This window comes from Hipposideros armiger, unplaced genomic scaffold (assembly GCF_001890085.2).
Source record: "Hipposideros armiger isolate ML-2016 unplaced genomic scaffold, ASM189008v1 scaffold_151, whole genome shotgun sequence".
In the NCBI taxonomy this organism is placed as follows: Eukaryota; Metazoa; Chordata; class Mammalia; order Chiroptera; family Hipposideridae; genus Hipposideros; species Hipposideros armiger.
This window is the reverse complement of record NW_017731501.1, coordinates 2,271,536-2,284,948: the sequence shown is the minus strand read 5'-3', so window position 1 is coordinate 2,284,948 and position 13,413 is coordinate 2,271,536. Positions and strand designations below refer to the sequence as shown.

The following is a 13,413-nucleotide window of genomic DNA, read 5'->3' as shown; positions in this document are numbered from 1 at the left end:
TGAGACAAGGACTGTATTGAGAGCCACTGGACCTACCATGGGGTTGCTGGGTTAGGGCAAAGCACCCCACAGCAGAGGCTAAGGGTGGACTATCTGGCCAGGTGACCATGTGGAGATAAAAGAGAGACCTAGGAGTCAGCAGGCAGTGGGAGATGAGGAGAAGCTGAGGCAGCCTGTAGAGCTGACTGGTGCGGCCCAGAAGCATTGCCCAGAAGAAAGACCCACCAATAGATCAGCCCAAAATCGTGGGTTTGGAAGAAGTTGATCAAACAATATCACTCTAGAAGCCAGTGGATGTTTCCAGATCACACTTCAGATTCAACACAAGACCAGAATACCCTTTTCTCTCCAAATCCAAGAGGTTTTATGGCCACCCTTCACCATCTTCTATACCAACTCCACCACCTTAGAGAGAAGACAGAGAGAGAAAGAGTGATCTGAGAGACAGAACATTTTTATCCAATAGATACTTTTCTTTTTCTAATCCAAAAAGGATCGTTTTATGTTTTATGTTGGACTAAGTTTAAGTTACATTAGAGATTTGGTTTTTTTTCATCCCCCCACAAAGTGGGGGAAGGGGTAAGTCTATAGAAGAGTTTTTCCCTAGTCACAGACTAAATAAAGCTGCTGCAATGCATACCTTGCTTGTTCACATGATGCTTTTAGACCCAACTCAGTCCCAATGCCTTCCACCAAAATAAGCAGCCAAGACGCTGAAAACAAGGCCCAAGCACAGCCAAGTCATGTTCCAAGAGTAGTTATTAATGTCTCATCTGTCACAGGCTCCCTTTGCCAACAGTGAGAGTATGATACTCATGGCCAGGGATGGGAGACAACAGAGAACAATGGGTTCCATTTCCTTCTTTGTTGATCATACCCAGTAAATAAGCTTCTTTTTCATTTTTTAAAGGCATGATGTTAAGAGTGTTACATTTCATGAAAACAACTGAAAGTATTGGGGAAGTTTTTGCATAAGCTAATCTAAGGATGCTTTCTGCAACTCTCCCCATGGTGGGCCAACAATGTCACCCATTTCATACCCATGACTTTCAAAGGAAAGACAGCAGAGACAAGCCTCTATGCCATATCTGATTAGAGAATTACTTGTTAAACAGAGTCCTGTGCTCAAATGAATTCTTAGGACTTCAACCAAAGAAGAAAATTAAAAAAAATAAATAAAAAAAAAGAAGAAAAACCACAAAGTAAAACATGAGAAGAAAGTGACTGGGCCTAAGTGTTTACTTTGTACTACCTGGAACTATGTCATAAAATACAGGTAATTCAGCTTATAAAGCTACCTTGCCAAAACAATGCCCTTAAACACACTTGAACATAATTTGTGTTTAATTTTAAATAAAACTGATTAGACATATATATGTTTTATTAACCAACAAAGCCAAATTCTCACTAATGTGAGCTGCGTTTCTGCTTAAGCTTTGCAAATGCTGAAGTCTGTATATAAAAAAGCCCTAATTATGAAGGGAAGATAGGAATTTTCCAACTGGCAGCTCCTTTCTTGGTTAATTAAATGGTATCAGGAAGAAAAAGGTTGGCCATGTTATCTAGAAGAAAGTATTATTAAAGATGGCATTATATCCTAAAAACACTTAATACCCTGTGTTCCGGTTTCTAACATGCCATCTGGAGCAGCTACTTGGGGAAAATTACAGCAAATTGCTAGAAATAAAAATTGCTTCAGTTAATTTATTAACAAAGATAAAATTCTCTTGATGAAAAAATAGCATTTCAAGCGTCATTTGTGAATCATGATTTGACAGACAACAAATATAGAAGAGTCATAAAACTCATGTCTCTCATTAGGATCACCATCACCTTTATACTGTTAGAAGCCAAGTAACTTCTCAGAGACCCATCTACCTTTTTATAAAATAGAGATAACTTTTTAATACAAGAAAACCCGACTAAAAAGTCTTTTGAAGTGAATATTTAAGAACTAGCTATCAACTCCTAAGTCTCATACCTCTTTTTTAAATTTTTATTTTCTGACTTTAACAAGGATGGGATGTTCTGATTAATTAATCATTTTGTTCATAAAGCCCCAGATAAACAAAATTGTATTACAATAACCTTGCTTCAAAAAGCTTTTCATGATTTCTACAAATTAGATTAGGATGAGAGGAAAGATCGAAATGCTTAAGAAATGATCCCCCCAATAAACAGGCAATGGTGAGTAAAACTCCTATTTACTTACTTCTTGCCAGATGCTACAAAAGTCCAGGTACAAAATGAGGAAAAATTGCTGGTGTCACAAAGAATGTTTCAGCTCCATCGGGGACCACTGCAAAGTTAACAACAGCAGAGTCATTTTGGACCAAGAAGGATAACAACATGGTAACTTTATAGTCAACGCTCTCCATTTTTCAAGGGATGGAAATTTCTTGTGGCATGATTTATTTCTAGTTTTGCTAACAGAATTGCTCACCATTTTCTGTTTGAGAAAAAACATTCACCACATTGAAGCCTAGACCTGTCTTTAAAAATAGGAACATTCTAACTCGAGACTCATAATTTGGATGTGCAGGGTTTTGCAACTGTGTCTAGTAATCTTTTGAAAGTCTGTGCTCTTAGAGTAAATAGGTTTTGGAATGTTCAGTTGTAATAAAAGCAATAAAATAAGACCAAAGTATATTTTAAAACCACTTTTTGAGGTATGATTGATATACAAAAAGCCGTACATATTTAATATATACAACTTGATGCATTTGGATATAAGTATACACCTGTAAAACCATTCTCACAATCTAAGCCATAAACATACCCCTCACCTCCAAAAGTTTCCTCTCACCCTCTTATTATTTTGTGTATATGTGAGATAAGAACATATAACATAACATCTACATCTTAGCAAATTTTAAGTGTACTATACAGTATTAACTATAGGCTCTATGCTGTAAAGTAGATCTCTAAGAGTTAGGAGGTCTGGCAATTAAGTTCGTGAACTTGTTGCAATGATGTTGATAACCTTTTTTGATATCAGAGGGATTATTCATTATGAATTTGTACCAACTGGACAAACAGTTAACCAAGTTTACTATTTGGAAGTACTGAAAAGGCTGCGTGAAAAAGTTAAACGACCTGAACTTTTTGCCAACAATTCATGGCTCTTGCATCATGAAAATGCACCAGCTCACACGGCACTGTCTGTGAGGGACTTTTTAGCCAGTAAAGAAATAACTGTATTGGATACCCTCCCTATTCACCCAATTTGGCCCCCAGTGACCTCTTTTTTGGACTAAAGATAAAGGAAATATTGAAAGAAAGACACTTTGATGACATTCAGGACATCAAGGGTAATGTTATGTTCAACCTTACTAGAATAAAGGGAAATATAAATTAAAACAATGAGATTCCATTTCATTCACTTCAAACAAACAAAAATTAAAATGCCCGAAAACCCCAAATGTAGGAGTAATAGGAGTTTCCACATACTGGAAATGGAAATGAAAATTGGTACCACCATTTCAAAGAGAAAGTTTATAATGCCTATGTGACCTAGAAAATTTAATGTGTTTTTATACTTTTACTACATATATTCTACATAGGTTTTATTATATGTTATTCATAAGCATTATGTGGTGTTTTTGTTTATTTGTTCTGCTTAATACGCCCCATTTGTTTTGGTGTGTTATTTGCAAAAATTCCTTTCTCCTTCAGTTTTGACTGTTTATATCCCACCTACCCTTCTTCCAAGATGCATTTAATGAAATTTCCTCTGTAAAGGCTTCCCCACTCTCGTTCAACCCTGGCTAGACATAATCTCTCCTTTACCTATGCATCCTGACAGCAGTGAGCTAGTATGTCTTATAGAGAGGCTTTATCATATTCTACATCATGTTTGTTATTCCTATGCAACTCTCATCTTCCCGAACAATAGTGATAACGATAATAGCAGCTACCATTGTTTTGAGGGCTCACTATGCCAGAGGCGCTGTGCAGGCTAAAGCTTTATTCCTCACAATAGCTCTATAAAGCAAGCATTGCAATCTCTACAAATGAACAAACAGGCTCAAAGCAGTATGGTCCAAGATCACAGGGCTGGCAAGTGTTGATGCTGGGATTCAATAAGACCTCACTCCAACTCCAGAGCCCATTATCTCAGCCATTGTTCTATTGCTAGATCCAGAAGTCATTAAAAGAGAAATTTAGGAAACTTACATTTACTAAACACCCAAATTGTACCTGGCACTGGGGTAGGAACTTTCATGTATAATCTCTCATTTACCTGTGAGTTACATGGTATAATCCATATTTTGCCATTAAGAAAACCAAAGTTCACCATAAATACATTTTTTGAAAGGGGACTGGAATAAGACATCCTCAATGCATATAACTGGTGAATATATATACGTGTCCTAGAAGAAAACAAAGAAAATAATAACTCCCCTGGAGGAGAATGGGAAAAAACATGAACAAGCAAAGAAGAAACCAGAATAACCAAAAATATATAAAGTGATGCTCGGCCTTACTAGAATGCAGGGAAATACAAATTAAAGCAATGCCATTTCACAGCCATCAAATTGACAAAAGCTAAAAATGCCTACCACCTCAAATGTAGGAGTAAGAGACAGTTTCATTCTGAAAGTGGGAATGAAAATTTGTGTAGTCATTTTGGAGGGAAATTTTGTAATGCCTATATGACCTAGCAATTTTACTTCTAAATATATGCTCTAGAGAAACTATCCCCAAGATGAACACAGGTGTGTTCCACTAGTATAGTTTGGAGAATGAATAAACTGTTGTATTGTAATATAATAAAATATTTTACTGAGTTAAAAAGAATAATCTATATATGTATTAAAAATAGGTGACTCTTACCTGAAACTAACAAAAAAAGTGAATCTTAATAACATAACACCGAATAAAAAATCAAGTTGCAAACGTGTGCTATTTATGTAAAATTTAAAACACACAAAAACACCAAATAATGTTTATGGATAATATATAATAAAACCTGTGTAGAATATATGTAGCAAAGTATAAAAACACATTAAATTTTCTAGGTCACATAGGCATTATAAAATTTGTCTTTAAAATGGTGTTACCAATTTTCATTTCCATTTCCAGTATGTGGAAACTCCTATTACTCCAATATTTGGGTTTTCAGGTATTTTAATTTTTGTCAATTTGAAGTTAGTAAAATGGCATCTCATTGTTTTAATTCGTATTTCCTTTCATTCTAGTAAGGCTGAACATCATTTCATATGGTTACCTCTAAGGAAGACAATACAGGAATGAGATTAGGGCTTGTATTAATTTTCTATCTCGGAATAACAAATGACCACAAACTTAATAGCTTAAACCAACACCCATGTATTGCCTTACAGTTTCTGCAAGTTGGAAGTCCAGGCATGGTTTAGCTGGATTTTCTGATCACGGTCTCACATGACTGAAATCAAAGTGTCAACCACGCTGTGTTCTCATTCAGAAGCTCAACTAGGAAAGAACCTGCTTCCAAGTTCCACTGGGTCATTGGCAGAATTCACTACCTTGCAGGTGTACAATTCATGGCAGTTTGTTTCATTAAAGCCAGCAAGTAGAGAGGTCCTCTATTGCTGTGTGTCTCTGGTCTCCAGCCCTCTTTGAAGGGGTTCCCTAATTACAATAGATTTGGCCCAAACAGGGTACTCTTCCTGTTAGCAAACTTAAACTCAACTGATTAGAGACTGTAATTACATATATAAAATCACATAACCTTTGCCATATAATGTAACCTAATCAAGAGAGTGACATTCCATCATCTTTCCACATTCTATTAATAAGAAATCACCCACAGTTTCTGTGACTCAGGGGAGGGGACTATTCAAGAGTGTGGATCATTAGACGTAACCCTAGCAAGTGACCCCACAGGGCCAGAACCTTGGATTTAGACTAGAATATGTTCTCTCTCCAAAAACAGAATCTAAATTTTAACACTCGTTCAATCTTGATGTTGCATACACAGATCTCTGTTATATTATTTTTGGGTTTTTCTCTATCATTGAAATAGTTCAAAATGTAAGCAACATTTTTTTTTTAATTACTAAGCATGCTCACCAACAAAGGACAGCTCAAAAGGCCAACAGAAGCAAAAGAGGAGGATGCAGAAAGGAGTCAGGTTTGACGACATCATCACTTTGTCTGAACATCTGATTCTGAAAGCCCCAGAACACAGTCTTGTTTACATTTTTTTGCCTGTTTTAAAAACCAGTGGGGAGCCAGCCAAGTGGCTCAGTTGGTTAAGAGTTAGCTTAGTGCAAGCTCTGAGCAACAGGGCCACCAGTTTGATTCCCACATGGGCCGGTGATGCTGTGCCCACGCTGAGCTGCCGCTGAGCTGCCAACAGGTGGCAGGATGGCTTAGCTGGTGAGAGCACATGCTCCTAACATCAAGGTTGCCGGTTCAACTCCCGCATGGGATGGTGGGCTATGCCCCCCTGCAACTAAGATTGAACATGTCACCTTGAGCTGAGTGACCAGGAGCTGCCACCAGGCAGCCAGATGGAGACTAGACTTGGAGCTGAGCTAGCTGTGTCCTCCTCAACTAAGATTGAAGGACAACAACTTGGCTGTTCCCCTTCCTCAATTCCCTAACACTGTTCCCCTTCCCCAATTCCCCAGTAAAATCTTTAAAAACAAAACAAACCAAAACAAAACTGTGGGCCTGTGGACCCAATGTCTGGCCTTCTTGGCCAATTAACAAAATGCACCTGTGTTGTATTTTTATTTAATGAAACAGGAGATGAGTTCCTCTGGCTCCCAACTGCTGATGTTAGTAACTGGATAGCAACTGGCTTATTCTCAAAGTTGCCATCTAAAAGCCACTGCAAATCCAAGAAAACAAGGACCCAGGATCATTAAACACATTTTTTGTCACATCCCTGCAAAAAAAAAAAATCGCTCCATGTCCAATAAGAAACTGACAGTATCAGGGAAACATATCTTGTCCATTTGTGGATTAAGTGTATGCCCCAAATTCTAAAAATGCATTTTCTTTACTAAGAGTTAGCAAATCATAACAAGTTTCAACAAGATCTAAACAGACTGGAAGTTTGAATTATATAAGCATATTTTGGTGCCAAGAGAAAACACTGTAGAATGGTGTAAGCAACTCGAAGAATAGAGGGTCTGAATACATATCTAAGCAGAAATGAGGAATTAGTCCTTTTCTAGAAAAGTAAGGAATGATGAATTAATATTTTCAAACTCGCTCTTCCTTAACACATTGTACTTATTTTAAATTGGTTTGCTATTTTATTTGCATTTAATTTAAATTGTTTTATTTTCCCTCTTTCAGAAAAATCCCATGAAAACAAGCACAGAAAATCAGAAGCTCCTTCTGGTAAGTACATATCTCAACCTTCTCTCAGCACCATACCTATGGAGATTGAGGGGAATCAAAATCCTTATGTTTAGGCATAAATGGGCCCCAGAGAAAATACAAAATGTAGGCCTCTGTACTGATTTCTGTATGAGATTTTTTTTTTTTTAAACAAAGCTAACTTGCCTGGGAAAAGAGATTGCAACAGAGCATCCTGGTGACAAGGAAAGGACTATGTAGTCCTGACTTGTTCAAACTTAGTGCCAGTTGAAGGGTTTATGCATTGATTGTATGTCTATCAGCTTCAGATGCTTTGTTCTGTGTGGCACAGGTACTTCCTCTTTTTGTGCTGGTAGCTTTGCTGAATTGTTACCTTACTACTACTATCATATTTATCTATTACTCTGTAACAAATTACCTAAAAAGTTAACATTGTGAAACCACATGTCTTTGTTATCGGGCATAGTTTCTAAGGCTCAGGAATTCGGGGGCAGCTTAGCTGGGTGGTTCCAGCTCAGGGTTTCTCAGGAGGCTGGAATCAAGGTGTTGACCAGGGCTGCAGTCATCTGAGGGCTTGACTGGGGCTGGATGATCTGCTTTCAAGATGGTTGCAGGTAAGGAAGCCTCAGTTCCTTGATACATGAGCTACTCTATAGGCTGCTTAAGCATCTTCACGACATGGCAGCTGGCTTTTTCCAGAGGGAGAGATCTGAGAGAGAGAGGGCAAGGCAAAACCACCATGTCTTTTATAATCAGCCTCAGAAATGACATAGCATCACTTCTGCAGTATTCTGTTGGTTGCATAGATCAATCCTGACATGATACGGGATGGGGGTACACACAAGGTATGGCTACCAGGAGGCAGAGATCACTGCAGGCTACTTTGCAGACAGGCCACCATAACCTCCCAAAATAATGGATTATTGATACTAGTTTCAGTATTTCTTTCTCTGTTTCAAGGGATCCCTTTACCCTACTGCATTAAAGTTTTTATTGTCTTTGGAATTTTTTTTTAATCTGAAAATGTATAAATAGTGCTGGATTTTATGTGTTGCCCCTCCAGGATTATATTCACTAAAAAAAGAGAGATTTATTTTAGGGGTAATAGAAATATTCTGGAATTAGATAGTAATAATGGTTGTACAACATGAGTATACTAAAAACCATTGGATTGTATATGTTTAAATGATTAAAATATGTTATGTGAATTTTATCTGAATAGAAAAAAAATTAAGAGGGGGCCTGAAAAGTACTGAAAACATTGATACCAAGTTAGCTGATCTAGAAAGACTTATGGTTGCTTTTAGCTCTTTATATTCTGTTTGTTCTCTCAGCTCAAAACTTAGAGTGTGATCAATCCAGAGACTATCAGGTCCTGGAATAACTGATTTATGGAGCGAACACTCATGGTAGGTTGGGGTCAACAGGAAATAATAGTAAGTCCTGGAGCAGTGTAATGGCAATTTTTTTCAGAGCGCCATTGACGTACATTCCTTTGTTCAGATTCCCATGATCCTTCCATCAGGAAACACATATATTATCCTGGCATACAAATGTTATCAATAAGTTTGTGCATTCTTTGAGCAGTTTCTCCCAAGGTCACTTTTGTCGGGGCTTTTTTTTTTTCATGATTTGTGATTTCACTTGGCAATTGTTTTCCATTACATTGCACTGTATTCTCAGTTACTTGGAAAGGTTCCAATTTTTTTGTTGTTGTTTTATTTAATACTATTTATACCTTGAGACCTGAGTCAGCCAAAGCTCCTTGAGCAGTTTCATCATTGTTATGCATGAACCATTCTTATTAGTAATCAGGAAAACAAAGCTAATATCAACTGATTGCCTACGGCGTGCCAGGCATCACATAGACTGCGCCATATAATATTACCCAACTCTCCTGAAGACTTGTTAGTGATGAGCCTCAGATTGGTCACATGCCTTTCTCAAGGTCACACAATCAGTTAAAACTTATATCACCAAAAATAAGATGCTTAAACACTGATCTACCTGCTTTGAAGCAATTCAATAAATCGTAATCAAATTTAAATGAAATTAAACTTATCTGACTGGAAATGTACAAAGATGGCCTGTTAGGTAGAACTCTCCATGAAGCCATTGTATGATAAGCTGAAATGGCACCATTACTTAGAAGAAGGAGAGAAATGCCCTAAATCACATTTTGTGATCATTTATTTAGCCTAGTGAGGAAGGCTCTAGAAACAGTAACTCAAGACAGGCTAGTTTGGAATGCCGCTAATGGGAAAATATCAATCACAGGGAATCAACTTACAAGGAAGACTGAAATTTTATAGGAAATAGTTTAAATTTTTTTTCCTTAAAATTTAATATTGAAAAATAGCCAGAGGAGTAATGAATATAAGGTTATTTTATCTTATATTTAGCAAATTTTGATTTTCATTGTAACTATGTGTTAATTCTTAGAATGAGCAAAGAATAAATAAAGTGTTTTTAATAGTTTTTCTGGACATTGTTTTTTTGACAAAAATGTGGGATGGCCTGATTATACAACTTGCAACCTATGCCTATTTGTGCAATGTGCTCATAATGAGGATAATTTTGCTTAAGAATTCTAGGACTTCATCAATTTTTCCATGGGCCATTCTTTTTTTTTTTTAATTGGTGAATTGGGGGGATGGGAACACTGCTGGGGAATTGGGGGAAGGGGGACAGACAAGTTGCTGTCATTTTGTTCTTCAGTCTAGTTGTGCAGGATGTTGCTTCACTGGCCCAAGTTGACACCATCATTGCTCTCTTCCCGGGTGAGGCAGATCAGTCGCCGGCTTCTGGACGGCCGCTCACTGCGGCTGCTGGCCGCTCACGCTGGCTGCTGGCTACACACGGTAGCCCATGGCAACCCACTGCCACAGGGACTGCAGCCCACGCCGTCGCCGGCGACTCACAGCAGCCCAGCTCCAGGTTGAGCCGTTGTTCAGCATCTTAGCTGTAGAGGGCAGTGTCACTGGCCCTCACATGTGGGATCCGAACCGGGGCCCTCTGGCATCCCAAGCGAGTTCTTAACCATCGCGCCACTCGGCCGGCCCTCCATGGGCCATTCTTAATACTGTCATACTGAAATTGTATAGTGTCACCATTGACTTCCTCTCCTTCAATTGTAAACTGATCTTACTCTTATCAAATTCTCGTTATCAAGGGAGTTGTGTATGATTCAAGCAGTTTCCCAAGCTCTCTTTTATCAAGGCATCTCTTGCATGATTTGTTATTTCTCTTATCAATTTATTTCCATTATGTTGCATTGTGTTGTCAGTTATTTTCAATATCAGAAAAGAATATCAGAGGGCCAGCTGAGTGGCTCAGTTGGCTAAGAGTTAGCTTAAGAGCGTGAGCTCTGAACAACAGGGCCGCCTGTTTGATTCCCACATGGGCCAGTGACGCTGCGACCAAGCTGAGCTGCCACTGAGCTGCCAACAGGTGGCAGGATGGCTCAGCTGGTAAGAGCATGCACTCTTGACAACAAGGCTGCTGGTTTGACTCCCGCATGGGATAGTGGCTACACCCACCCGTAACTAAGATTGTAACACAGCACCTTGAGCTTAGAGACCACGAACTGCCGAATGGGCAGCCAGATGGCAAATGGTGCTCTCCACAACTAAGATTGAAGAACAACAACTTGATTGGTCCCCTTCCACAATTCCCCAACACTGTTCCCCTCCCCCAATTCCCCAATTAAAAAAAAATCAATTAAAAAAAAAAGAAAATATCAGAGACAACCTACCTGAGTGAACTTTTCATTAGGACTTCTAAGTTGACTATTGCTTCCCTATACACTTTGTAATTCAAATAAATATTCTGATACTGAGGACATCTTCATGATAAAAATGGCTTTTTGACCTCTCTCATCTTTTAGGGAACTACTCCTCACCAACTATACACCCTTGTGCATGTGATTTATACAATAGCTGCCTTACTTTTTTTCCTCAATGATTTGTCTGCCTGTAGACATCTTTCTCAGCATGGCCAATTATGGTAACATATCTTCCCTGTGAACATGTTTTTTGTGGGGGAAGTGGCCATGTGTCCAAGTTCAAGACAATTAGAGATTTTTTCCTGAAAGAGATTTCTTTTAGAAAGGAGCTATGAAAAAGATTCTCTTTCCTCTCTGGATTATTGAGCTATAAAGAAGTGAGACTTGTCTGCTGCAACTTGGAGAAAATAAGCTAGAATGGGGGGATAATCAAGCCAGCATGCAGAGAAAATCAGAGGCAACAAATGGAGAGAAGAGTAGATGATATTTGAGTTCCTGGTCCTAATCATTACTGAGGCCATCCAATAAATTTGCCTTCCTCACTGCCCCCTCCCACCCCAAGCTAGGTTCCGACCCTTATAATCTAAAATTAAATTATAATCCAAAATTAATTATAAGTCAAAATGTTAAGGCCCATTGGTTACATTGCAGTAAACAGAATAAGTCATAAAATAAGCAAAGCTTACCAATATGTAGTATCCAGTGATATCTCGGGCACAAGGATCACGAATTATAAGAACAGCCACCAAACATGGAAAGAGGACTTGGGAACTTAGGTTTCTAGACACAGTTAACTCTTCCACTAATTCTTCTGTGCCCGAAAGCAGGTCAATTTATCCAAGGCTCACTTTCTGCATATGTAAAATTAAGCCAGCATTCTTTCTCACTTTTGCCTCATCAAAGACCAATGCACCTAAAAATGTCATAAGCAGTATTCTATAGTACTATGTGACTCAGTGACGAATGCTGAGCCAATAATTTGAACTGATTGAAGCCTCAAAAATTATTTATTCTGAACACCTCATTTTATTGACCAGGTCATCAGACATATAAAAACAGCCCTTCCCATTTACCAAATTCTTTAGTGCCTGACCCTTATCATTCTGTGGTTCAGAGGAACATGAGCAGGAAATAGGGGTGAGTCAGCATGTGACTTTCAGGCAGGGCCTGATCTCTACCCCTCCTCATTCCTTGTTTTCTTCTCTTTACCAAGTCCCCTGCAGAGTTGCTGGTATGAGATCAAAGCATGACACCGCTAATACATGTTGATCAAAATCATGGGATCAGCCCAGCACCTGCTCAGTCCTCTCAAGGCCCAGTTAGTATTTCGGCCATTTCCAGGCTCTGTTTTTCAGCTTTTCTGTGGTGACTGGTAAAACAGGGAAGTGCTGACTCTCAAAATGGGAAGGATATATCATGTGATAAAGTGCTTTCATTATTCCTGTTCTGTATTGATATCTTTTATTAACTGGAGTTGTAAAATATCTTATATATAAGCATATACTAAGCAGCAATAGTGACACTTCCGTAATCATTGAATGTTCCTGCCTTGGAAAGAGAGAAATTTGTCCGCAGGTGCCATGATGCCCAGCTATACTGGTGGATTAAGCGATTTTATGTCAATTCTAATGTCAAATGGAAATAGACAGAGAATACTCCAAAATGTCTACTTAACAGCAGTGAGAATTGCTGCTCAAATTTGCAAAGGCATAGCTACAAAGGCTTTCCACAGGTAGAGGGTTGGAGGATTTATAGAACTCTGTCCTTCTGGGAAGTAAAGAAGGTATCATCCTTCTTTACACAAAAAGCCTTATATTGAGAATCTCAGGTGAAGCTGCAGGTCCTGTGTGGCCAACAAGTGGTCAGCCTGTGCAGGTTTGAGCTCAGCTACTAAGCAATATGTAGCAAAATAGAAAGGAGAAAAAAAGGGAAGAGAAAAAAGAAATGCATCCATATCATTGCAAATGGTATGATTGCATTCTTCTTTATAGTGGAGTAATACTCTATTGTATAAATGTACCACAGTTTCTTAATCCAGTTGTCTACCGATGGGCATTTCAGTTGTTTCCAAGTCTTGGCTATTGTAAATAGTGCTGCAGTAAACATAGGGTTGCATATATTTTTTTCAAATTAGCATCTTGGGTTTCTCTGGATAGATACCCAAGATTGGAATTGCTGGGTCATAAGGTAGTTCCATTTCCAGTTTTTTTCTATACCGCCATACTGATTTCCATAATGGCTGCACCAATTTGCAGTCCCACCAACAGTGCACCAGGATTCCCTTTTCTCCACAACCTCGCCAGCACTTGTTG

General features: G+C 38.5%; 1 long non-coding RNA gene across 2 annotated transcripts in view; it reads right to left on the bottom strand.

The window, feature by feature from the left end:
* Positions 1-243: 243 nt before the first annotated feature.
* LOC109387251 (uncharacterized) overlaps positions 244-13,413 on the bottom strand; it is a 61,709-nt gene continuing 48,539 nt past the window's right edge. Inside the window, exons 1-3 of one of the 2 annotated variants that reach the window (XR_002124950.1) lie at positions 11,788-11,857; positions 2,213-2,299; positions 244-405 (exon numbers count right to left, since the gene is read on the bottom strand). This is a non-coding gene — a long non-coding RNA (uncharacterized LOC109387251). Of the gene's footprint in view, positions 406-2,212; positions 2,300-11,787; positions 11,858-13,413 lie in introns of those variants that run through there. The other variant, XR_002124949.1, reaches the window with a different exon arrangement.